Source organism: Pleurodeles waltl, chromosome 8 (genome assembly GCF_031143425.1).
Source record: "Pleurodeles waltl isolate 20211129_DDA chromosome 8, aPleWal1.hap1.20221129, whole genome shotgun sequence".
In the NCBI taxonomy this organism is placed as follows: Eukaryota; Metazoa; Chordata; class Amphibia; order Caudata; family Salamandridae; genus Pleurodeles; species Pleurodeles waltl.
In genome coordinates, this window is record NC_090447.1 from 1,320,502,166 (window position 1) to 1,320,528,911 (window position 26,746).

Genomic DNA, 26,746 nt, shown 5'->3' on the forward strand with positions numbered 1-26,746 from the left:
CTAACTGGAGATATGAACATACAAATATATACTTAGCAACAGGTAAGTAAAGGCATAAAATACCATGGTCGCCTATGTGGGGGAGGGGGGCAAACTATATACAAAAAAAATGGAATGCAAAAATCACTCCCAACCCACACTACCACCCAAGGACCCTTAGGACTGGGGAAGTACTAAATTCCCAAAGGTGAATAGGTAGGATTCCCCAGTCCTGTGTACAGAGTTGTAATCTCGGGTCAGTGTTCATAGGAGAAGACTGGGAAGTCGGAGTGGAGTTTTTACGTTTTAGGACCCTTCCCTGAGGACCCTGAGGAAACCCGTTTGGACAAGGGAGGTTAGATAGTGCCCCCCCAATGGATACCCAGAACACCAGAGTATCTACACCAGGTAGCTCAAATGCATAGGGGTGAATTCATGTCTGAACCTCCCGTTGAAGTCAATGGGGACCTCGGTTGCCAAGCTGCTGTCATGACCCATGGACCAGGTTGGTGGAACCCAGGCATGTATTCCCAAAGAAGAGGACCTAAGGAAAGAGAGTAGAGAGTCCATACCGCCCAGAGGTGCAGAGGTGGTACAGGAGGGCAATGCCCACCCCTCTTGGAGATGTTTTCCTGTTGGACAGTGGACGAAGAAAAGCTGTGGAGTCCAGGCAAGCAGAAAGATCCCACGAGTCATCCATGAGTTGTCCCATGCCGGTTGTCGAATTGCAGAGGGGTCAGTGGTCAGCGGGACCACCAACGAGAATGTCAAATGCAGGGAAGCATTGCACAGAATTTGCAGGATTTGTAAGGACAAGCAAGGTCCAGATGACCCAACCTTGGCAGGTAGGTCAGGGCCAGCCCTCAGTACACAGGAGAACCAGCAAGAATCGATGGAGCCCCCAGCAAGACCCTCTGGCAGCAGGCACAAAGAGTCACAGGGAGGCCTCAACAGCACAGCAAAGAGGGATGCCTACGTCACAGGAGTTGCAGAGAGGACGTCATCCTTGGAACGGGAGAGTGCTGGGAGCCAGGGTTTCTTGCAGCTAGGAGGTCATCAGACTGAAGATCCAACAAGTCTTAGCAATGACAAACAGATTTGGTGCACAGGGGTTCCAGCTAATGAGCTCCAGCAAAGAACTACAGACTTTCCAGTTGCAGGAAGATAGGTCAGACCTGTGGAGAGGCTCAGAACCACCAGCTGTGTTGCAGAGCCTTGAAGAGTCCATGAGACAGCAGGATCCACAAACTGGTCATTATTGTTGAGGTGCCTATGGGTGCAGGAGAGTGACTTCTTCAGTACAAGGAAGATAACTTTGTGCTTTCCTAAGTGCAGATAGAGTCCCTGTGACTCCGGAGGATGCAAAGCCATGGGGTTGAAAGAGTATTTGCAGAACTTGGGAAAAAAGTTGCAGTAAGAGCCCTCCTACTGGTTACAGTCTTGCTCTTGGTTCCAGTGAAGAACAGCAGCAGTTCTGGTGTCTAGGTTGAAAAAGTGTCTTGCAGAGGAGACTTGCAGATGGTTCCTGAAGTCTTGCAGAAGAATCTGAGGTCCCACTCTCAGGGAAGCCTTTAAGCAACCCATCAGTTTGTGAAGATTATATAGGCTCATGCAACAAACAGAAGAACTAGCCCCCTGACCTTGAAGGCTTAGACAGCTGAACAATCCCTTGGTTTACAAAGACCCCATAGCCACAAAGCAGATCTGTCTAAAATTAGGTTTTGTGCCAAAGAAGAAATCATTTTCACCTTTAATAATTATTCCACTACATAAAATACTTCCCATCATTCATTATACATCAAGAGAAATATTAACTCTTATCTTTCATGTTCCAAAATAAGTAATAGTGATGCCGAATTTTGATTGCACCATCATACATTAGAGGAGTGACATAATCATGTAATTGACAATACATATATCGTGTGTCTTAACTTTACTAATGTAAAGTGAAACATCTATAGCGTATTATTGAAGGTGTATTCACAGTAAAAGATTAGACGTTCATACACTTGGAGAAATTGGAAGAATGGAAAGATAGGGAACTGTTAGAATGAGATGAATATCAGTTTTTTAGGAAAGAGTTTCCTAAAATACCAGCATTGTATTATCTTCCTAAACTACATAAAAATTCTACCAATACCCCAGGTAGACCAATTGTCTCCTCAATGGGGAGTCTATTAGAGAATACTTCCAAGTATGCTGACTTTTTTTTGCAACCCTTCGTAGAAGCACTTCCTTCATACATTAGAGACACCACTAACTTCCTTCATCTGATTAATGCTATTCCTTGGGAAGATGATTTTTTGCTTATGCGTTTAGATGTCAGCAGTCTTTACACATGCATTCCCCATGATTTGAGTATTCAAGCTACCAGACATTTTCTAAGAGCTAGATCTTCTTCTTATTTGTTACACACTGAGATACTTTTAAATATGATTTCAGTTTGCCTTACCAACAATTTCTTTATTTTCAATAAAGTGATTCAGAGACAGACACAGGGGCCTGCCCCCAGATATGCAGGTCTTTTCCTGGGCTGGTGGGAGGAACAGATAGTCAGGAACATTGGTCTTTTGGACACACATGTAGTCCTCTGGGTCAGATACATTGATGACATATTTTGCATTTGGGGAGGTGATGTTGAGTCAGCTTATGGCTTTGTTAATATTTTAAATCACAACTCTCTGAATTTAAAATTTTCGAGCCACATTGACTCAAAATCTATCGAGTTTTGAGATGTGCTGATCTGCAATGAGAATGGTAAATTAATAAGTACCCTGCACAGAAAAGAAACAGCAGGTAGCAGTCTGCTTCATGCTAGCAGCAGTCATCCTAAAAACATGACACAAAGTATCCCTTATGGAAAATTATTATGTGCTAAACGTAATTGTAGCTCAGACAAGGCTATTTTTCAAGAAGTTGAGACAATGACCAAGAGGTTATAACACATCTACGATTAGTAAGGCTATTGAAAAAGTATCTCAGGTCAACAGACAGGATTTGTTATTTGTGAAAAATAGAATTCAGGATGATAAACAATCCATTAGGTTTATTACCATGATAGTATCAGTGAATTGAGAAAGATCTTTAACAGATTGTGGCCGGTTTAAAAAACTGATGACACATTTGCAAAAAACTGGGTGAATATCCACATTTTACCCTCAGGAGAAGTACCTCTCTTAAGGATTTGTTAAGCAGGTGTCTTGTACCACAGGCCCAAGCCAGCAATCCAGCTCAAGGGTTCTTTATTTGTGGTAAATGTAAAGCCTGTAGATACAGTGATAACACAAAAATGAGAAAAAGGAATCAGGTGCCTCCATACTGGTGCCTGAAAAAACACACTCCACAGGCTTGTGATAAATGATAAGAAAAGTTTTAATGCCAACGAGTTTAGATCTCCTCGAGATCTTCTTCACAGCCAATGGTGGAGTGCGTTTTTTTCAGGCACCAGTATGGAGGCACCTGATTCCTTTTTCTCATTTTCCACTTATGGCACCGACCCCGACAGTGTGGATGTGTCCGAGAAACTCCGGCAATAACATTTACAAAATGTATATATACATTTTCCACTTGCCTCTAGGGTCCTCAAAAAGGAAACGGCACTCCAAGAATACTGTGAATCAGTTTATTAACTCGCAACGGAATGCGTTTCGGCATTTTCCATAATCAAGTTCCTAATTTGCATATGTGCAGTATTGTATGTCGTGATTATTCTTATCCTGCCAATATCGTTAGGGCTATTCAGTCTAGATTGTTAAAAATAACCGTATGAATGCATACAAATGTATAAAAGATTAACAATTATGTTATATAGAGTGAACAATTAAGTAACATAATTATTGTGATAAAAATCTTTTTTGTGTTTGGCAATTGATTCACATTATGTGTATGAATATGAGGTATAAATAGACGTTCCAAAATGGCGACGGCAAGGTTGACAAAGGCAGAAAACGCCAAAACGCGTTCCGTTGCGAGTTAATAAACTGATTCACAGTATTCTTGGAGTGCCGTTTCCTTTTTGAGGACCCTGGAGGCAAGTGGAAATTATAGACGCGGTGGCGCGTGACATTTTCGGCACCCCGACGTTCTTGTGCAGAAGAGCACGCCTCACTAAGTGCCGTATTCCAACACTCCTTTTGGAGTCTCGACCCAAGGGGGTGGAGCACCCACACCAGTGGAGCAACTGGCTGTAATCTCACCAGCCAATAACCCAGTAATGACGCTCACTCAGGAATGCAGTGGATAGCCAAGTTTACTGCACAAAATGCTCAGCAACAAAATAAAACGTATGTCTGAGACACAAAGGGGGTCATTCCGACCCCGGCGGGCGGCGGGCGCCGCCCGCCGGGCGGAAACTGCCAAAAGACCGCACCGCGGTCAAATGACCGCAGCGGTCATTCTAACTTTCCCGCTGGGCCGGCGGGAGATCTCCAAAAGATCGCCCGTCGGCCCAGCGGGAAAGCCCCTGCAAAGAGGAAGCCGGCTCCGAATGGAGCCGGCGGATTTGCAGGGGTGCGACGGGTGCAGTGGCACCCGTCGCGATTTTCAGTGTCTGCAAAGCAGACACTGAAAATCTTTGTGGGGCCCTGTTTAGGGGGCCCCTGCACTGCCCATGCCAGTGGCATGGGCAGTGCAGGGGCCTCCAGGGGCCCCACGACACCCGTTCCCGCCATCCTGTTCCTGGCGGTAAAAACCGCCAGGAACAGGATGGCGGGAAGGGGGTCGGAATCCCCATGGCGGCACTGCAAGCAGCGCCGCCATGGAGGATTCCCTGGGCCAGGGGTAAACCGCCGGGAAACCGCTGGTTCCCCTTTTCTGACCACGGCTTTACCGCTGCGGTCAGAATGGCCCAGGAAGCACCGCCAGCCTTTTGGCGGTGCTTCCGTGGTCGTTGGCCCTGGCGGTCGGTGACCGCCAGGGTCAGAATGACCCCCAAAGTCTATTCAGCAAACAACCAGGTCTTCAGAGCTTTTCAAAATGTCAGCAGCTCGAAATGTCAGCAGCTGAGACTGCGCTCTCAAAGTAGCTGGTGGTGAATTCCACTGCTGAGCAGCTTTAAAAGAGAAAGCTCGCCTCCCAGGTGAGCTCTTCGGTATTTAAAAGACTGCACCAAGTTGGCCGTAGCAGAGCACAGTGTTCTAGTTGGAACACATCTTTGCAGTTTGCTTTGTAGAGGTACTAGGCACATTGCTTTAAAAAGAATCCTATGTTCTATGGGGAGCCAGTGCAATTCCTTAAGAGCACCTGACCTCAGAGGATCTACGGGGTCTATTCAGTGCCAATTCAGTGGCAGCCGACTGAACTCCCTGGATTCTCTAAACCAGAAAATCTGGTGCACCAAAAAGCATGGCATTGTAATAGTCAAGCCGGCCGAGTATGACACTTCTGGTAATTAAAGACCTGGCTTGTATCGGTAGTACTGGAAATATATTTCTGAGACCATGCTGTGATGCAAAGCAAGCACCTGCCACATTAGTCACAAGAGAGACGGGCTTCAAACATAACCCCCAAACTTCGCAAAGCTTCTGAGGAACTCATCTCAATTTCCAAAGGAAAAGGCCAGAAGTTTGGGAGTAGTGGAATTGGACCCTTGTTTGGGGCACAACTAATAAATTCCATTTTGTCCCCATTTACTTTTAAGGAGGTAGCATCCATCCATTCCAGAATATTAAGTTAATCATGCAGGATTGAAATGAGGAAATCTCATCCTGTTAATTAAGTGACAAGATCAATTGTGTATCATCAGTGTAATTTATATCAGAGATGTTGTGGCTTTTTATTTAAGTGATTAGTGGTCTCATGTAAACATCAAATAGGATTGGACTTAATGCCGACCCTTTTGGTACCCCTTGTTTAAGCCTTCTAAATTCTGAGCAATATGCGGGCAAGGTCACCACCTGCCTCCGGTCTTGTAAATAAGAGCACATCCATCTTAATACCGTACCACCTAAGCCACAGGACTGTAACCTTATTAGAAGAGTGACATGGTTAACCACATCAAATGCTGCAGACAGGTAAAGCAACACTAATATGGTGGCCTGAATATTATCTGCTCTTCTACGCAGCTCATCCATGGCACTTTCTAGGGCTATTTTGGTACCATGACCAGGTCTAAAGCTGAATTGTTCTGCCTCTCATAAAGAATGATCTTCCAAATAGCATGATAGAACTCACCTAACATACCACTTCAGAATCTTCACTGGGAAGGGGAGGAGAGAAATAGGCCTACAATTACTCAAAATGGTCAGATCTGCTAATGTTTTTTTTCAATAAAGGGGAGACCATGGTCTTTTTTCCAAATTCTAGGAACCTCTCCTGTAGTTAGTGATAAATTACAAAGTGCCCTCTTCACTCCATTTCTTCCACTGCCTCGCTGGCAGTGGGTCAAAAGGGGATCCTGACATAGTGTCCCTGTCAATATTAAGGATGTTTTCCTCTGAGACTGAAAACCTAGCTCTTTGGAAAAAGTGTTTTTTGTTTTGTTAATAACTTTGGCACCATTTGATGAATCTTCACGAAATTTCCCAAGAAGATACAATGCTCACTTCAGCATCTGCCTGGTTTCCGCATTCATTTTTTTATAGGGATTTTGAACAGTGATAGTGCGCGAACCACTGGACAGAATTACACCAAATTTGGCAGAAATGTAGATCTTGGCCAGAAAGGGACCTTTTTGTTATTTGGTGTAAATTCATTTAGTAGTTTTTGAGAAATTAAGGATAATTCAAAATTGATAAATAGGGATGCAAAAGTTTTGCAAACCCTCCCGATCTCGTGCAGAGATCTGATTGGCTGACAACTCTTCAACATAGTGGGATGGAAGAGAGAGAGAGAGATAGTCATTGCAATGGTCTTTCCATGCAATGACTTATTAATAAGTCACCTGAGGCTTAATGATTAAGTCACAGACTCTCACACTGAAAATTGAGGGTTCTAGTCCAGGTGTGTCTGTGGTCGGTTCCCTGTTTTAATTTACTTTAAAAGTTTAAGGTTCATACTGGAAGGTGATCACACTCTTTTTCATTGACAAATACATTTTTCTTTTCAATGTGTTCAGAAATATCTCATTCTAAGTATATCATTCACCAAAGTCTAAAAAACAAATTAACTCTCACTTTCACTCTCTCTCAATTTTTCTTTTTCAATCTCTTTTACCCACTCACAGAGCCACTCAGACACTCACGCACCAACTCACAGACCGTCTCAGACACTCACGCACCCACTCATAGACCCACTTAGACTCTCACACACCCACTCACAGACCCACTGAAACCCTCATGCACCCACTCACAGACCCATGCAGAAACTGACACAACCACTAAGACACTGCTGCACCCATTCTCACACCCAGACAGACACTCACGCACCTACTCATAGACCACTGACACTCTCACAGACCCACTGAAACCCTCACACACCCACTCACAGACCCACAGAGACACTGAGGCACCTACCAAGACACTGATGCATTCACTCTCACACCCAAGACAGACCGTCTTACAGCCACTTTCACTCCAGATACAACCTCTCACACCTGTTCTCACATCCAGAGAGACAGGGCGGTGTGGATTAACATATAGTAATGAAAATGTATTTATGTTAGAAAAACCATAGAAATTCACTTAAAAAACAAAGATTACAGGGATGTTATAGTTAGGCTCACATTTTAAATGTACGAAACTATAGAAATTCACCTGTTATAGTTATCTCAAGTAACTATAACTCGTGCCCTAAAGTAATTATAACTTGCGTTCCCGCCATGCACTGCTAATTACCCCACAACCTATGGCACTCGTGACATTTTTGATAACATCACTGATAATATCAATGTAATATCTGCAGCACATTTTTTTAATGAAAAAACTGTGGATGGCTGGGGCGCGAGTTGTGGTTACCTTAGGGAACAAGTTATAGTTGCTTGAGATAACTCTAACTATAACAGGCACATTTCTATGGTTTCATATGCTTAAAATGTGAGCCTAAATATAACGTCCCTGTAACATTTGTTTTTTAAGTGACTATATATATATGATATGTGATTTATAACATACTCTACTATTTGACGACACCCAAACCCAAATATTCCTGTAAAGAGGTGAGCTACATTTTCTCTGAGATACACTTGTCTCTACCCTTTAAGTAGGTTGTCTGAGCTCATTGCTTGCCTGAGAAAAGATAGAATATGATGCACAACATAATAAGCAAAAAAATACCTTGGCCATGTATTTGAGGGGTGCAATAGAGACAGAGAAAGCATTTAACGTGTATGAACGTATCCCTGTGATGATTAAAGGCAGTATTCCACACTTGCGCACTACTGTAATCCCAGTACGGATAAATCAGATCGATCCCAGATTAGATTCCCAACTTTTTTGATGGCTTGAGTTCCGTCGTCGTCATTTGGTGGCTTTGGAGCACACACACACACATATATGATGCAATATATGATGCAAATTTCCTTGAGTCTTCCCTTTTAATTATGCCAGTAGGAACCTTGCACTCCTTCAGAGCTCGTGGGGTTGTTTTCCGGCACACGCTGGTGGCATGCCTTAGTCTACAGTATAATAATATTGCTAAGAGGGAGTTACTATCCAAATGTTTATATGTCCGAAGAAAGAGACTCTTTAACAGATACTAGATCTGCGAGGGTATTGAATGCTAGACCTTGCAGTATTTGTTTGGAACCCTCTTCAAGTGTGGGTGGTAGACTAGAATTATAGCAATACTAATGAAAGGAGAAACAAGTATGCATATTTTGTAGACCCATCAGTTTGGCAAAACCCCTCACGCCGCATGCTCAGACTGCACTCTGTGTGCATCACTGCATGGCTTTCCCCTGGTGTTGAATTTCGTGCAGTCCACAAGGACCTCAGCTGCATTACACTGTGCTCTAATAGTGAGGGCTTGCAATGTGTAGGGGAAGGGGGATTAGCATTTCGATATAGGTGGTGGCTTTCAGATTTTGAATGGAGAGCTCCTCATTAAAATACAGAATGCTGGATAATTAGGCTAATTCGAATTGATTCTCAGAAATGCTGATATAAAAATCTTTCGAAGGATACCTTTGCATTTTTTGGTTGTGGACGGCTGTGTGGGTTTAAAAACTAATAATTTAGTCAAATCAGATGCTCTGGTATGTTATCGTTCTCTTAGGGTGACGGGCGCCCCGGGAGACAGTCCCGGTTTTTCCACCACCTATCCCAGCATATTTCCCTGTTGCCAGAGAGTGTTGTCTGAATACACAGGGAAGCAAGTTTTCATGTGGTCCAGAGCAGAATTGGTTAGTTGCCTCCGGCAGTAATCAATTTAGTTAACACGGATGACATTGTGATTCAAAGATGCATCTAGTTCCCCTTGGTGCAACATTGTCTGTGTTCCAAACATCAGTGTGATCGTAATTAGGTCACAGTGAATGCATCTTTAAATTACTTGTGTTCAGATTTTGGAATTCAGTTTTAGACTTCTTAAGCAGCTCCCTTACTTCTGTTTCAAAGTAATCTCAGCATCTTTTCATTGTTCTTGTTGCTTTCTCTGGTGGGCAGCTGATTAGACCATTGCTTCTTTCCTAAGGATCTGATTCGGTTTCATTGACAGATGGGATCCTCTGAATGAGGATGAATATCACATGTAGCGCTGATGAGACCCCAAAAGGCATGCAGTCTGGAGAGTGCGTTGTTACAGAGTATACTGCCACTAAATCACCTCAAAAGCCTTATTACAAGTTTGCCTGACTTTGATATGGAAATCCAGGGGGTGAATGCAGGAATCTCCAATTTCACCTGGTATTCTTGCATCAAAATACTGTTGTAACCAGCTTTGTCCAGGAAAAGCAAACCACTGGAAATACCCAGACAGAGCCAGGGGCAGAATCACAAACACGCCCTTGCGCCATGGTGCTGAATGCATCACACGTAGAAAAAGGAAGTAACCAGGAGAAATAAAGCTATCTGTCCTTGTTACACCTGGGTCTGGAAGGCATAGCATTTTAATACATTCACAGGTTCATCAACACTTTGTAAATCTGGGAGTGCACCAAACTCCATGGATGGATTTGTGGAAACGCCCATACCCCACCCATGAGACACCTCCCTGCCATCTACCTGCCTCAAGGTAACACAAGGCAGCAAAATACACCAGCTTGCATTACTTTGAAATTAACTAAACTGAACAGAGCCACACAAGGTGGCTTAGTAAATCCCACTACAGGACTTAAATTGCCTCATGTCACCTTGCATGATGCAAGGGCAATGTGAGCCCTTTGTAAATTTGCCCCTTGTTCCTTTTCTGTTGTTTTTGCCCAGAAACTGAAGATGGATCTGTAGGCATTTTCCACCTTCTCTGAGTAAATGAGTGGAAGGTTTGGGGTACGAGGTAGGGAACATTGATTGTTCCTTCCTGTGCTGCTGCAGTGGGCTAACTGGGGCTGTGCTTCTGCTCTCATCCCTGCAGCACCCTGTTCCTCCAGTGGATTCACTGGGTGTGAATCTGCACTTGATGAAACTAGGCCTGTTATCTCCAAATTGGTATTCATCAGTGCTAGAGACACTGGGCTGCCGGTATGGCCCAACGAGGTACACTACAAGTGTGATGCCACACTCGCACTCAGGGCCAAGGTGCTTTGTTGAATGTAAGGTCTGCTTCTGATGCTGGTTAACTTTGCAGGATTGAGAGCTGTTAAGACTTCTTTCATACCAATACAATCTTCCCATATTATTCACCAGTGTGCAACAGTCAGCTTGAGTTACAGCATTCTTCATCAATGATTACCTTGTCTACTAAAACCTAATCACAGGTATGCCACAGTTACGGCAACAGAGAGATTGATTTGTGAGAAACAGATCAATGATCGGCATGCAACACAGTGTGTCAGATGTTCCACCAGTTCTAGTGGTCTTTGAGAGGCACACGCCTGATTTGTTATTGACTCTGTCACAGCCATTGGAAAGCATGAGTGGCACAGGCTCAACTTGTGACTGCCATTCCTGTGGTCCTACTTTGCAGTGAGATACCAGATCCGACTTGTGGCCGACTCGTCGACAGTTCAGGGGGTCATTTAGAGCACGGTCCAGAGTTGTGACTGACAGTTCTAGAGTCTTATCAGCATTTCAGATGCACAGGTCTGAAACAATAAATACTGCCATAGCCCTTTCCGCTTAGCAGGGGTGCAGGCCTAATTTGTGTATGCTTCCCATGGAACCCTGTGAGCCTTTAAGAGGCACAAGCAATGTGTGGGTCTGGGGCCCTGGTTTAGAGAAGAGTGAGAGTATACATTGTTCTGAAGAGCAGCAGTGTATTGTCCTCCAACGGTGGATGTTTCACCAGAAGCTTTTGTACAGGCCTTTAATACCGGACTAGACTAAATATGCTTTTCAGAGAGTTATACCTTACAAACTTTCTCTAAATCAGTCCCTGAAAGTTCAGCAACGGTAATAAACTTTCTGAGGCAAAAGCCTGGCTTGTTATTAACTTGTCATTAAGCTTATTACCATTTTGTACTTGGATGCGTGACTGACTCTATCACGACGCTGCTGTCTTCTTATTTACACAGTCCTGACGTGAGTACCTCTGTTGCCACCCTGCACACCTTGCAGAGACACAGGTCTGATCGACTCTGCTAGAGCCACACTCATCCTCAGGGCCGGCTTTAGCATCGATGGCGCCCAGTGCCACAACCATTTTTGGCACCCCCGTCCTTCCCCTATAACCTCCTCCTCGGATTCCCTCACTACTATCATACAAAAGTGTCCCTCATCTCCCCATAGACCCCCTCGCACATACTTTTTCTTTGTTTTAAAGCACTAGTAAAGGCTGGCTTTACGTATAAGAATATACCGAAACGAACCCTGTTTAGCAACCTTAGGAATAGATAATGAAAAATGGGGGGATGGGGGAATATCGTTCTAAAATATTTTATGCAGTTTGCCTGCATCTTTGTAATTACAGTACAGAGCAATCATTGCTCTATATTAAAGTTGTATTTTATGATCTGTGGTAACAAAAGAATCTCTGTGACAAAAGCAGTAATCCATATTTACAAATCTGTGATATGCAAGGTACACGTTCTTTGCAGCAGGTACATCAACCCTCTGCGCTACTTTATGGCGAGTCAAAACTCACTAGGCAAAACTCCGATTTCTTTCTCTAGCAGGAACATTAATCGCAAGAGTTATTGTCATATTTTTATTTTTACCTGAAAGCTGGATGCACAAGGAACTCTCCAGCAGGTGTTTTTAAATCGCAAGTTATGCTAAACACAGCATCGGCTCCTCCACTATGGATGAGGAGCGTCGCCCCCCTGCCAGCATCAGTAGCTGAGAAACTTAAAAAATAAAACAATAATAAACTACGTTTATTATTGTTTTATTTTTCAAGGGGGCAGGGCCATGGAAGAGGTCATGGAGGGAGGGGGAGTAGTGGGCACTCCCCTAACAGCGCATGTGAGTTTCGACTGCCCTCTCTGGACGGCCAAACCCACAAGTGCACGGAGCTGTCTCCAACCTGAGCTGCATTGCCAGGTTGGAGACAGAAGGCACAGGCTCCCAGTCTGCCTGGGAACACAAAGCCAATGAGCTCGGGCCAATCCTGATGCTGCTCTCATGCTTCCAGCAGCATCAGAGCAAAGACAGGCCACAGGACAGGCTTGGAGCATGTGCCTTCCTGCGGTGGCGGGTTGGAGACCTGAAGAGCAGCGGTGCACCAATGTGGTGATGTGGCGGGGTTTGAGGTAAGTTTATTTTTGTTATTATTATTATTTTTTTTGTTCAACATCCCACCCACCCACCTCGCCAGCCGTGACTAGCTAAACACAGCAACCCCTCCGGAGGTCAGCTTCCCCTTCCCCAGGTCAACGCCCAGTGTGGCTGCACCAGTCGTACTGCCCTAAACCCGGCCCTGCTCATCCTTTACAGGCACAGGAAAAGAACTGTTTTCTGCAACGTGTACCTTATGCAGAACCATGCTATTGGTGTTTTATAATTATATGGACAAAATAAAATCTCACAATGTTCACGTGGAAGGGGGAAAACATTAATCTTCCCAACAGTTACATGTTTTTGTTACACAAAAAACTTTGCAACTTTGAAACTTATCTAGCTGGTCATCTTTGCAAACATTTGGCACATTGAAATGGAATAGTTTGCTAAACTGTGTGAAATTTCATTGGTCCATTTAGATGCATTTGGGACACGGATATTTTAATAAAGAGGGAAAAAACAAATACTCATTTACAAATATCATACATTTAATCTTGCCCAATACTTTCTCTGAAACAGGGGATCAGTTAATATATAACCATTCTGGGTTTCAGAGAGAGGATTGGCCAAAGCGTGTCATTAGCACGTGCATGTTATGTCTGTTCACTTGCACTGGTCCATCTCTTCTGTAAGTCTGAGCGATCTCCTCTCGGATGATGGAACTGAAGGAGAAAATCTCAGGTGAATATAAATAGATATGCATGGTACTGGACACTAATCAACATCATTTTTTGCAGACTCTAATGTGTTGGTGTACCTTGATAGCACTATGCACCAATGGCCTTGGCAAGAACATGTGTCAGCAGGCCCAGGCAGTATAGTCATACTGCGCAGTATGTGTTTAAATTACTGCAGGTATAATATGTCTCAATGGCCACTGGACGAAAATGGCCAGGATAATGGGAATCACAGCTCCAACGCTGGACCCCTGCAACACTAGGAAATCATGCTGTATTGCAGTAAGAAAGGATTTTTTTTTTTTGGCCGCTTGCATTTGAGTGTGGAAGTTATTTTCCTACGTTTACAGCACAATGGGACTTCGTTTTCACTTACAAAACTCTAGAACAGTAGCTTGCCTGCCCAGTGGACGTTATCAGAGTAAACAAGCGTTCGCCGTTTACTTTAAAATGGTGAGTAACATCCGTATATTTAGCTAAGAACTCAATGGTCTAATTAAATAGGTACAGTTGGTGCGTGTGGAGCACGTACACCTGTAAAAAATAATAAAATCACTTAAAAAAATAACTTGTGCTTCATACTCGACTCCAGCAGAGACTGTGGACGGAGGGAGCAAGTACCAACAGAAGTCCTTCGGTGTAGGGTCAAACAATTTAGGAACATAAACAGAAAACAGCTGTAAACTAACAGCATGATTTCACATAAGGTCCCTGGTCACACGTTACTTTCCTCCCTCAGAATCATGGGGCCAGATGTATGATTTTTAAGAAATCGCTATTTAAGAAATGTAAAATGGGATGTATGAAAATTGCGATTCGGTAATAGCGATTTCTTAAAAGTCGCAATCGCTATTACTGACTCGCTATTAGGGAATGGGACTCCATTCATCCTTATGGGCAGCATATCGATATGTGAATAAGAGAAATATGTCATTAAGGAGGTCCTGATGAAATCCAAGGGTACTCCCAGGATGAAACATGTGTTGACGACGGGGCAACAGGACGGATACTTATTTCAAGGATAATTTTGGGACTACGGGGCAACTGGAAGGATACTTATTTCAAGGACAATTTTGGGATGGACTCTGATTTCATGGACAATGTGGATATTATTAATATAATGTTATTTTTCATTATGGATTAATGGACAATGAATTTTGCACTGTATGTTTAAATTGTCAATCATATTAAATGAATGATTTTTAGGCTAAGATTGAGAATTAAGTCTATTTGAACAGATTAACTTGTTATTTTATGTTTAATAACAATACATGTGTGCAAATATTTAGTGTTTAGTTTTAGGTAACCTAGTGTTACTGTTTAGGGGTGATTGGAGGGTATAACCCCATTGTTTGGCACCGTGTATTCTTATATAATTTTTGGTTTGGATATATGGAGGCAGGAGCGCCGTGACACTTTATTTACCCCCCACGAATAGTCTGATCCATAGGTGCGAATGGTTTTGCATTTCCGAATTTGCGAATTCCTGTTAGGAATTCGCAAATTAGGTAATGGAGGCTCCAGGGTGCTTGTGGACTAAGGCCCCCTCTGATGCACCCCAAAAAAATATTTGTGGACAAGTAAAGCGCACACATGCCCAATGGGTCATTCATAATGCATTTTTAATTTTCAAAATTGCACATGCTTACCACCAACTTGGATTTGGTGGTAATTGCATTTCCTAAATGCCCAATTCGCATTTAGGAAATGCTTGATACATGTGCTTTGGAAACCACAAATAGGAATTACCTATTTGCGATTTCCTATTTAGAGAATCGCAATTTGCGATTCTCTAAATGGTGTCACAATTTCAGGGAATCGCTATTTTAGCGATTCCTTGAAATTGCATTGTGAATGCCTTTCATACATCTTGAAAGGTATTTTTGTACTCGCAAATGGACGAATTTTGCGATTTGCACCATTTGCAAATGCAAACATGTTTGATACATCTGGCCCTATATTTGCAGAGGCTACAAAACAAGAAAAAACAGTTAGAACTAAAATATGTTTTAAAACCACAATAAAGTAAATGTTCTGAGCGAGGTAAGCAATTTCGGCGTGAGATATGCTCATTGGAGATACAAAAAAAAACATTAAGCTAGCATGTTCATAATGATGTGAATAGAAGTCCGATTGCCATCACAGCATCTTGCATTAGTAAAACCACGATTGAAATTCTACTGAAAGGAAGAGGGGAGACACCTCTCATGAAAAATGGTCGTTTTAAGACAGTTGGCTCGTCCTAATGTTCTGCTTAGTATGCGAATGTGGATATAATTGCGTGGTTGTTATTCATGGGAAGTACTGAATCAGTGATACAAGGCTGAATGGTTTTTTACGGTGCTATGTAGATCAATTGGCGGGAATTTCCGTTAAAATAAACACAACTTTATCATTTAATTCATTAGCTTAAGCTTCTTTGAAAAAAAGACTGGGTATGTGTCTGTGTACGCAAGGACATATAGCATTATGTTGTAAATATTTTGAAGGTTTTAGGAGCTGATAAAACAGATTTACTCGCCCCTGTTAATATATAACAAGAGCAGTCGATGCATAGATTAAAATAACAATTAAAACAAACACAACGTTCTCATGTGTGACTATTTGCATAGAAATTGAGAAATTTTCAGTTTAGCAATTATTTTAAATCTATTTACTAAACATATATAATGACATATTATTATTAACAATGATCTTTCTATTGTTGCAAACCACTATTATTGTACTTAACAGCACAGGCTAAATACATTAATGCTGAAAATCACCTTTACGTATATGTATACAGCCCAAATAGGAGGACTAGGGCCTAGTGAGCAGGGCTTAGATCTAGATAAAGCAATAAAAAAATATGATTAATGAAACTTACATGAAACGTACACAGTAGAGCAGGTAAGCAATTGTGTAAACACAAGAACTGGTAATGTAAAAGCATACAAACATCCAGTAAAAGCAAGATAAAAGGGAAAGGAGAGAGATTGCCCACTGGCTTTGATTGAACTCTGCATCAAGCAAGAAAAAGGCCATGCGACAGGCTCCCCACGCTGGAAAAATACAATCAAAAGGACATGATGCTAACTTCAGCAAAATACATACACCACAGCTAAAGGATTAGTATAAGACGCCAAGACTTCTAACATCTACAAACAAGTTCCCACATATCAGCTTCATTAAGAGTCCTCCGCTGGCTCCCCATAAAAGGCATTAATACCAAAACTGTGTACCTGGTTTATAAACCAACTTGTTCGGAGCTTGGTCTGGCCATGGGAAGAATGGCTGCCTGAGAGAAGAGCTCCGTGCACTGGTGTGTGCCTCGGGACAGCGACGGGGCCGACGAGTTGCTGGGGGCACACCTCCTCTCTCCCCACCTCCCCCGGATGACTTGAGCGAGCCTCCATGAGACAGAGAGGAACACCGGAGAGGTTAAAGTGCCCTAGCGGACCCTGCGTCCCTTGGCAGATGTCTGGGCCTGCAGCGCAGTGAGGAGCCACAGCCTCAATTTCCAGCGTCCTGCCAAAGGCAGCTGGCGAGGAACCACCGGAGAGGACTGACAGTCAGCGAAGCTGACGAGTTGCTGGGGGTACACCTCCTTCCTCTCCACCTCCCCCGGACAACTGGGATGAGCCCTCACAAGCCAGTGAGGATCGCTGGGGGGACCAAGGCACTCTAGTGGACCCCACGGCCCATCGTCCAGTAAGGAGCCGTAGGCTCAATTTCTAGTGTTCCGCCGAACATGGCTGAAGAAGACCCGCCAGAGAGGCCTGGTGGTCTGCCTGCCCACCTGCCTAGACTAGGCCTGCTACCCCGATTCTGCCTGGGACGCTTTGGTACCCCCCGATGTGATGGGAACTACAACTTCATCCCGGCTGCTGGGGTCCCCATAAGACTTCACCGGGTCCAAGGACTCCTGCTGGAATAAAATAACATGAACCCCCTCATCTGGAAAAGCGTATATCCTATGGGAGGGTAATTTGCACACCCACATCAGGTGCTCCAAGTCTCCAAGCACTCAAGCCTCACGCTCAGGGACTGCCATTGCCACTGTCGCTACGATACCTCTGATGACCTAGTGACTCTGCATTGCATCTCATCGTTCCACCTCACCTCCCTCCACCTGCACCGCAACAGGAGTGCAGCTGTGAAATAACTTTGCTACACTGCTGCGGGTCACGTGGGCTGCGATACCAACATTACTGCCAGAGCTGTTAAGTCTTCCGGAACTGGGTTGACCAACCTCTTCATCCTCAGTGGTGCCGCCGACAGTGTCACCCTTCCTGCCCAGCGATGTCCCCCAGTAAAGCCTCAGGAAAATCCACTCATCAGCTGCTTTTTTCAGAAGCTATTTTGCAGCCATGACCCGTGGCCTCTTCTCAAGCACCTACTGGCTCAGGTGATACCAACACCCCACCAGGTACATGCTCGAACATTGCTATTTAGCGCATTCTACACGAAATTGGCGCAGTGGGCCGCCACCTGGAAGCCCTGGATTCTGAGATCACGGATTTGGCCATGGGCTTCAAATCGATCCAGGCGGACATAGCCGGTTTCCAGGACAGGGTCACAGAACTTGACCACCGCCTCACAGATGTTGAGGGCAGACTCAATGCCATGCCAGACAGAGTCCAAGAGTAGTTTCTCCTAATCAAGCTCACTGATTTAGAAGATAGAAGCCAGAGGGATAATTTCTGCTTTTTTGCGATACAGGAACAAAAGGAGAGCACAGAGGTCAGCTTTCCTCAGGGACTTCCTTCCCTCATTAGAATTCCAGCGATCCCACAGAATTTCCCCCGCCATAAAGACGTCTCTGGGAAACCACGCCCCATCATAGCGTGCTTCCTTAGGCACAAACAAGTGCGCCAACTGCTAACAACTGCCTGCGCTCATGGCTCTTTCGCCTGAAATAAGCATAGCAGCAGATTTTTTCAGGAGAAACCAATGATAAATGGAAAGCTCTCCTGTCCCTTTGACAAATTTGGCTTCCTTGAGCTGGCCCGAATGTAGATAGCGGAGAACGGCAGGTCCAGGGATTTCTTCAACCCGACAGAACAGTTCATATCTGGATAGCCTTACTGCCCAGCCCATGGAACACGCACCCATGGAACTGATGGCAAGCTCCTCCTCTGCGGACACCTCTTCTTCACTAACCGCCCTCTGTGAACATCAAATTAATCCTATATCACAGAAAAGGGGTAGGACCTTCGAACGCCCACCAAGGTCTCAAGATAGTAGAGATAACACACTTCAGGCTATGTTGGCCCTTACTCAGGACCAGTGCAAGGAACAAATCGAGATCCCCTTTTAAAGCCGCCTCCCCAGTTGACTGAACAACCCATGAATATGAGGGCCATTGCAGAATTGCTTGAAAACGCTCAGGGCTCTCACACAACGGACACACAAGTATCACGCCTGTACCTTACCGCTGCTGTTGCAAATGTCATATTGCATGGTCTCTTCTGTTTCTCGTTTTCCTTAGGGTCTGTTTGTGTCTGCCCTGCTAATGATTACTGCATAATGCATAACGGTTAAGCATTGAGGTATCATGTGTGCCATATGTTAATATTTCTGTAATTTTGTATTACCGGATGTCCCTAGTCAGAAGCCGGATTTTCTGTGTCCATGTCCAGGCCTGCTGGGGGCTATAACGGACCCTCTTTTAACACTTGTCCTCGGACTGTGATAAGTCATTTGCCACTGAGACACAATGGATCACTTTGTGGCCACGACATGCCCCACTTCCCCCTTCCTCTCCCATTTCCATCCATCATTGCCCATTCTCCTTTTCCACTCACCACCGCCCATTCTAATCTCCTTCATTCCTGCATATATCCCAATTGTGATCCATGCATGGCACCTCGGTTTGAGCTCATCTCAACTCCCATGCCCATATGTATATGAATACCTTCAATGGCCATCCAGAAATGCCTGAACGATACCAACAATGGCTGCTCTCTTAGACTCACCCAGTAGAGATTGGCCCCCTAGCCTCTCCATCCCCGATTGGTGATAGCACTACGTAGCCCACACCTCGCGGTCAGTTGAGCGTTCGAGAGGTAACTGGGGTCTATACGCTTGACCCATGCCAATGTCCCGTTTAGTCCATACTATGCTACTGCTGGGTGCAACTGGAGTGCCCCCACAACACCTTTGTACCACTATACAATCACCAGTCACATGGTCGGAAGTAGAGATGCTTGGACACCACATTTATACCCCTTGCCCATTTCACTTCTCCCTTTAGAGACCCGGAGGTCCTAGTGCGGGCTTGGATACTCTAAATCCTCCTAGGGCACCCCCCACCCTGCTGGATGTGCATAACTGCTCCTACCTTCCCCCTATCTCTACCCCCATTCTTGTGCCCCCTCCTGGTCCCCTCTCAATACTGGTTCTGATCCATCCCAGTTGATTTCTTAGTTGGGTCCGTGCCCCTCCCCACCCCCACCCCAAGGGTGCACCCGGCTTGCAGATAAACAGTCTCTGGCCCTCACAAGGTATTCCCTCTTGGTTTCTAACCAGCTTCAGAAAAACTCTTCTTCCCTGTCTGTTCTCCCTTTTTTTTTCTTTTTTTCCATTCCTTCCCTTTCTCTCTCTAGGTCTCCTTTCTTCCCCTCTTTCTAATTCTCCTGCCTTCTCTCTTACTGGTCAGACTCTTTCCCTACGTGACCGTGGGAATACCATTCCCCCCTCCCCATCCTCCTGATCTCTGTTTACACTGCTTCCACTTTGTGCACCATAGTACCTGTAGCAGCTATTCCTCTCCCTATGGCACGAATGTCCACTACAGGAATGGCCTCACTCACTGTATCAAAAGAAAGAAGGTCCTGTCCTATTTGCAATCCAAAAGAGCAGCATACACACCTCTCCCCTCTGGAATCAGAGAAGCTGCCCCGCAACTGGGTAGGTTGGGTGCTCTATGGCGGCAGCACGCCGATGCTACCAGAGGATTCTGGGTCAGTCCGGAAATGTGGGGTTGCGATTTTACTCAGCAGATCCTTCTAACTCAAAGTCCTTAAGTCCTGGTCTGATCCAGTAGGCTGTTAAGTCCTTACCAAACTCAGACTTGGGGATCGCACAAGATGTCTTGGTTCCATCTATGCCCCAACAGGCTCCAAACACCTCTTCTTTCTCCTTCTCAATCGTCTCCTGAAGTAGATTGGAGCCATCCAATACCTAGCGGGCGGGGACTGGAATTTGGTTCATAATGCTGTTCTTGACCGCATCAGGAGACTAGACATAGGTAACAATGCGGAACAAGCACTGTTCGGGGACATACAATCGGATCATGGCCTGGTGGACCACTGGCACCTTTCACACCCAACTGACTGGGAGTACACCTTTCTATCGCCAGTCCACTGGACACAATCCAGGTTGGACTATTTTCTCACCATACACAGACTGGTTGCCCTGGGCAGGGAGTCCCAGATTTTAGAGGCCACTTTATGGGACCACTCCCCTGTCCGACTCACACTAGACTTGGGACTTGTCACCCCTGGATGCAATTCATGGCGCTTGAACCCTTCACGGTACCACACACTAAAGGGTAAGGACCAGCTATGCTCCCACATTTTAACCTATTTGACCAAAAATAAAGGATTGGTTTCTTCCCCCCAGGTTTTGTGGGCAGCTGCAAAGGCGACAATAAGAGGCCAGCTAATGAGAGATGCCATCGCCAATGACCAAAGACATTCTCGTCAATGAGCCCTGGAGGAATCAATAGCAACATGCACCCGCGAATATACTGTGGCCCCTCTCCTCTCATATGCTGCTGCCTTGAACGGGTCAAAATGGAACTCGATACCATGTACATCTCCCAGACAGAATGTACGCTGCAGCGGATGAAAGGGAGACACTATGAGCAAGGGGAAAAGGCAGGCTCCTTCTTGGCAGCCCAATTATGCCACCAGGAAGCAGCATTTGCTATCCCGGCCATACAGACTCCGGATGGTATGACCCTCACTCATCCTCAGGCAATAGCCTGTGAATTCGGGCACTTTTATTGGACCCTATACACCCCTGAGACAGAGGTGGATCACACCCGGTTTGCCGCATTCTTTGATAATGCTTGCATACCTAGTCTTACTGACGAGGGCAGAGGACTGGTAGAGGGGGGAATAAGCAAGGAGGAGTTAATGCAGGCAATTTCCAGACTCCCTTACCACAAGGCTCTGGGTGAAAATGGATTCCCGGTGGAATTCTACAAATGGTCAGGAGCAGAAACGGTGGATTCCCTGTATGAGGCCTTTCGAGGAGCAGAAAACACGGGTTCTTTGAGCCCCATGTCTAATGGGGCGTCCATAGCGGTCCTACAGAAACCTGGGAAGGACTCTCTACTGTGCGGTAGCTACAGCCCCATCTCCCTCCTCAATGGAGATACCAAGATACTGGCAGGGGTCTTGGCGGCTCATCTTAAGAAAGTTATTCCATCCCTTATACATCATACCCAGGTGGGATTTGTGTCCCGACGGTCCTCCAGAAACCATCTCCATACTTTTGACATACCATATGGACCGCCAAGGACCTGTGAGACAAGGTCCTAGCCATCTTCCTGGATGTTCAAAAAGCATTCGACAGGATGGAGTGGTGGTACTTTTTTGAGACCCTGAGACGCTTTAGGGTGGGAGGTGAGTTCATAAACAAGGTCCCTTGGTTATATGATTCCCCCACAGCTCAGGTCAATTGTGGGGGATTCCTTTCAGACTCATTTTCCATCAAGCGTGGAACCTGACAAGCCTGCCCACTGTCGCCATTGCTATTACTCCTGGCTGTCAAACCGCTGGCAGCTTCTATTCAACAATCGCCTCTCATTGCCGGAATCCCCATCCCAGGTGGTTGCTCAACAATCTACCTCTATGCTAACAATATATTACTTACAATTACATACTTAACCCACTCCCTCCTGGCACTGTGAGCATTCTTAGCCGAATTTGAGGCACTGTCAGGTTACAAAATAAACTGGGATAAAAGTGTAGTGCTCCCTCTGTCCTCAGTGACCACATGTACTGTAATGGTGGATCTCCTGGTCAACTGGAAAGAGTCACGCCTTAAGTATCTGGGACTCTACAATAAGAGAGGCCTGGACCATATGTTGGCAGACAACCTGGAACCATTGCTTACCCTCACAAAGCGGGACTTTGAAAAGTGGTCCCACCTGGGTCTATCCCTGTGGGGAAGAGTACAGGTGTCCGTATGGTGACCTTGCCACTGTATACCTATGTCCTTGGAATGTTGCCACTCCAGGTCCTACTCCCTATGCTCCAAGTAGTGGACAGATGCAAATGTCCTTTTGTCTGGGGGTCGATGAGACCACGATTATCCTTAGCTAAACTCATAGCTCATCCTGAGTACGGCGGACTAGGATTACCCTCTGGGGAGCACTATGCATTGGTTCTGCACCTTTCCCAACCCTCCCATATGCTTCCTGGAGCACGAGACCCACCGATGTGTGTAGTGACTGAACTCATGCTGTAAAGGAGTTCCCAGGGACCCAGTTTGCTTTACAGCACCGGGGACACCTTACTCCGACCTGTTAACCCAAGGATACAAGCCATGTTGAAATCATAGCATTGGGCTCACCGCTTGTTAGGAGTAGATACTCGGATACACAACCATGCGCCAACCTGGGATAATGTCGGTTTGTTATTTGGGGGAGAGACAGCTGACTGGGAGGGATGGCGATTGAAGGGCATTTTGCATATTGCCCAGCTCTGGGTTAATGGGGGTCTTAAGTCATTTACGGTCCTACAGGACAAATTTGGCCTCTCAGGACAACAATTTTGGCGTTACCTGCAACTCCAACCCTGCCTTAATCGTTGTATGGGGACCCACCCGTGGACGCTCCAACACACTCCTGTGCTTTCCTACCTCGAGTCCTAGGGCACCTTCCGGGAAGTAATGTCAGGCATACATAACCTGCTGAACCGACATTTATTCTCCATACCCCTCTTAACCAATCTCCGGACTAAATGGTAAACAAGACTACAGATGGGATATGAGATGGAAGACTGGACTGACCTATTTGAAGTGCAAGACTGGGGCGCATGGGAGGCTAGGATGAATTTCTGCTTTTTTAAGACTCTACATGACTGGTATTGGATGCCCCAGAAGCTTAGAGCTGCAAGACTCCCGCCCTATGCAAACTGCTGGCACTGCCCCCACCCACATTGCGTTCTGCTCCACATACTATGCGATTCCCCAACTATCCAACCATACTGGGAAATGGTGGGCAATATGAAGCAGGAGGTCATACCACTTTCACCCTCTCTCCCTGACCCCTGATCATCCTGCATGACACAGGTGAAGACTGAGGCCTCTCTCGCCCACAAATCTGCCTATTGCACACAGAGCTGGCTGCAGCTAAATTGTGTATCCTCCTAGTGTAGCGCGGGAGCATGCCTCCTCCCATGATGAATGGCTCACTGCAATGTACCAAACAGCCTCCCATGAACAAGTAATATATGGCCTGCAGGACAGGACAGAAGTCTTTCTTCAAACCTGGGCCTCTTTTCTTCATTACACTAATCGCTGATTGCAATCCCCTCGGCCCCAGCTGCCCCTCCGTCACCATTAACCTACCCTCTCAGCCCACGCTGTACACCACCACCACCACCATTGAAGTTGTGCCTGTGTATACCATAGCGCTCACAAACTATTCCTCCTGCCCTTCCTCCCCCATCTTCATCCCCTCCTACCCACATTACCCCCATCACTCTTCTCTTCTTTACAGTCCCCTTTCTTCTTTCCTTCCTCTCTCTCTCTCCTTCCTTTCATCCCACTTTCTTTGTCCCTTTCTCTCATTGCCTCCATAACTCACTTCTCCACTCTTCCTGGCATTGGAAGCGAGCACCTTGTGATTGGTCATGTTTTATGCCAAATCCATCCCCTCAGCATCACCATTGCATCATCCCTACCTTCCCCCCTATTGACCTAAGATACACAAAGGTTTACCACTGGGCCAGCAAACTAGGAGTCTTTCTATTTTATAAGGTACTAATTCTGCTTTGGCCCATTCATATTGCCCTCACTTGTGCCCGAAGCCAGCTCTGTAATGGGGTTTGAACTTTTCCGACTGACACCTGCTCGGGACCCCGGATCCTGTTGTTGTATCTTATGGCAATGTATTTATCCATTGATACTTTTTGATGCAAGCATCATGGAGGGTTGTGCTCCCCTCATTAAGTATTACTTCTGTATTATGATGCTTCAGTTAATCAATAAAGAATTGCAAAACAATAAACCAACTTGTTTATGAAATCCCCCTGTAAGAAATTGTTTTTTTCTGTTGTGATCCCTATTTTGGTTGGATTGATGCTGCTAATTTGTGCACTCTGAAACAATGGATACTGCTGTTCACTATCCAGTGTATGTGCTCTGACCCCTAAAATATGGCAAATTTGGTTTATCCCAATTGGCATACTTTCCAGTAAGGTCATAGTACTTGGCAGAGGAAAGTCACTACTAGCAGAGAAGTTTATTGTCACCCGTGGACTTCAACATGAACTATGCCATCCACCTGGCTAACTAGTAAAATTTGTCTTCCGGCCTACATGTGCAGCCTGACAGCTTCCTTTTTCACAGGAGGGATTCCTCCTTTTAGAAATGAAATATGTTGCCTCTAAAAAGGCCCTGCAGCCAAAAAGACAGTTGTCAATGTTTCTAGCTAGCGTTTTCATAGTTTGCATGTTACAAAATGGCAGAAATAGTTACAACATTCATGTGACTGGTTTATGTTCCTAAACACACCCATATTCCTGGCGGTTTACTTTGGGATTAGTTTGTGCTTGTGTTTGACACTAAACGCCGCACCTTTGACAAGTTAACTATAAAGTGAGCACAATATGAAAGTTTGCATTTGATATTTGTAAAGGTTTGCGCCAATAGCCATGTTAACTCTTTGTAACCATGTTTGATGTAATACACATTATTAAAACCTAAGGAAGGTATAGCTTTTGATACTAGCAACGTTTAATGTACATAATTCATGGTCCAAAGTGAAACAGCTCAAGCTTCGGACGTTCAGACTGAATAGTGAAGAAGGAAAAACAGTCTTGTGTACATGGTGGCAGAAGGACATGGCAACATATAATGCTTCAGGAACCCAATGAAGGATAGTCGCAGCATATTACGTAGTTCCACTAGGTCCTAGGCATGCCTAGGTTCACATCTGCTCAGCGCTACGATACCGTTAGGGTGATAGTGCGCTCAACAAATCTGCACAAAATACCATGTAATTTGTGCCAAGTGAAAGGTTATCTACATCAGTTCATATACATTTAGATAAAAATAGCTGGTCATAATTTCATTTTTGACAATTCCATCATACTTGATTGTCTAGTCAGGTTCAACATATTTGATTACATATACAATTGACAGCTCGGTTGCTCTAGATACATGTAATACTAATAGACTGTTATATTTAGGGTGGTCTTCCCCCAAATTGTTTGCCTTTGTCTCCACTTTTTTCTGAAATTTGTTTTTTGTTGGCCTTAGGACTATGCCCTTTACCACTGCTAACTTGTGTTAAAGTGCTTTTTTCTCGTAACCATGTAAACTTGCTTACACCTGATTGGCATTTTTAATATACTTATATGTACCTTGTAGAGTGGTATACCATAGACCCAGAGCATGCCAATTAAATGCTACTAGTGGGCCTGCAAATTGTAAAAAACACAGTGGTTCCTTATAAAAGAAAATTATAACAATACATTCATATAATTACAATAAATCCTATATATGAATAATTATTTATTATGAATAGAGAGCTTAGATATGCATTTAATTTAAGATACAAGTAAATCAAAACAGAAAAGTGTAGTTTCCAAGCAGGCTATTTTTCATAAAAGCCATATCAGATCATCCAAAAAACTATGCATAAGTTCATTATTTTTCATAATAGACAGTGACAACAGTTCATCACTACATAGTTCAATTACTCAGGCCGTTGAGCAAGGACACAATATAATTCAAAATATATGTGTCAATAAATGGTACCCATACTCATACACGAAAGACTATATTGTGAGTCAAGGTACAGTTGTCGATGTAACGTTTTGATCCCCAAACCTAAATGAGCTGGATCATCATGAGGACAAATGAGATGAGCCCAAGATGGACAATTGTAAATATATGCCTGCTGGAAGAAGAAGAAAAATCTAACTAAAAGAAAAGAGGGAGGAGATAAAAAGGGAGGGTGAGGGAAAGAAAATGGAAAAATTAATTAAGCATACACAAATCTCATAAAATTAATGTTATATCTAAAGGATAGATAATTTAGTGCAACACTATAATTTGTTCCAGTCACATGTATATATGTACATAGCACCAGTGCACTTTTTCACTTTGTCACTTTGC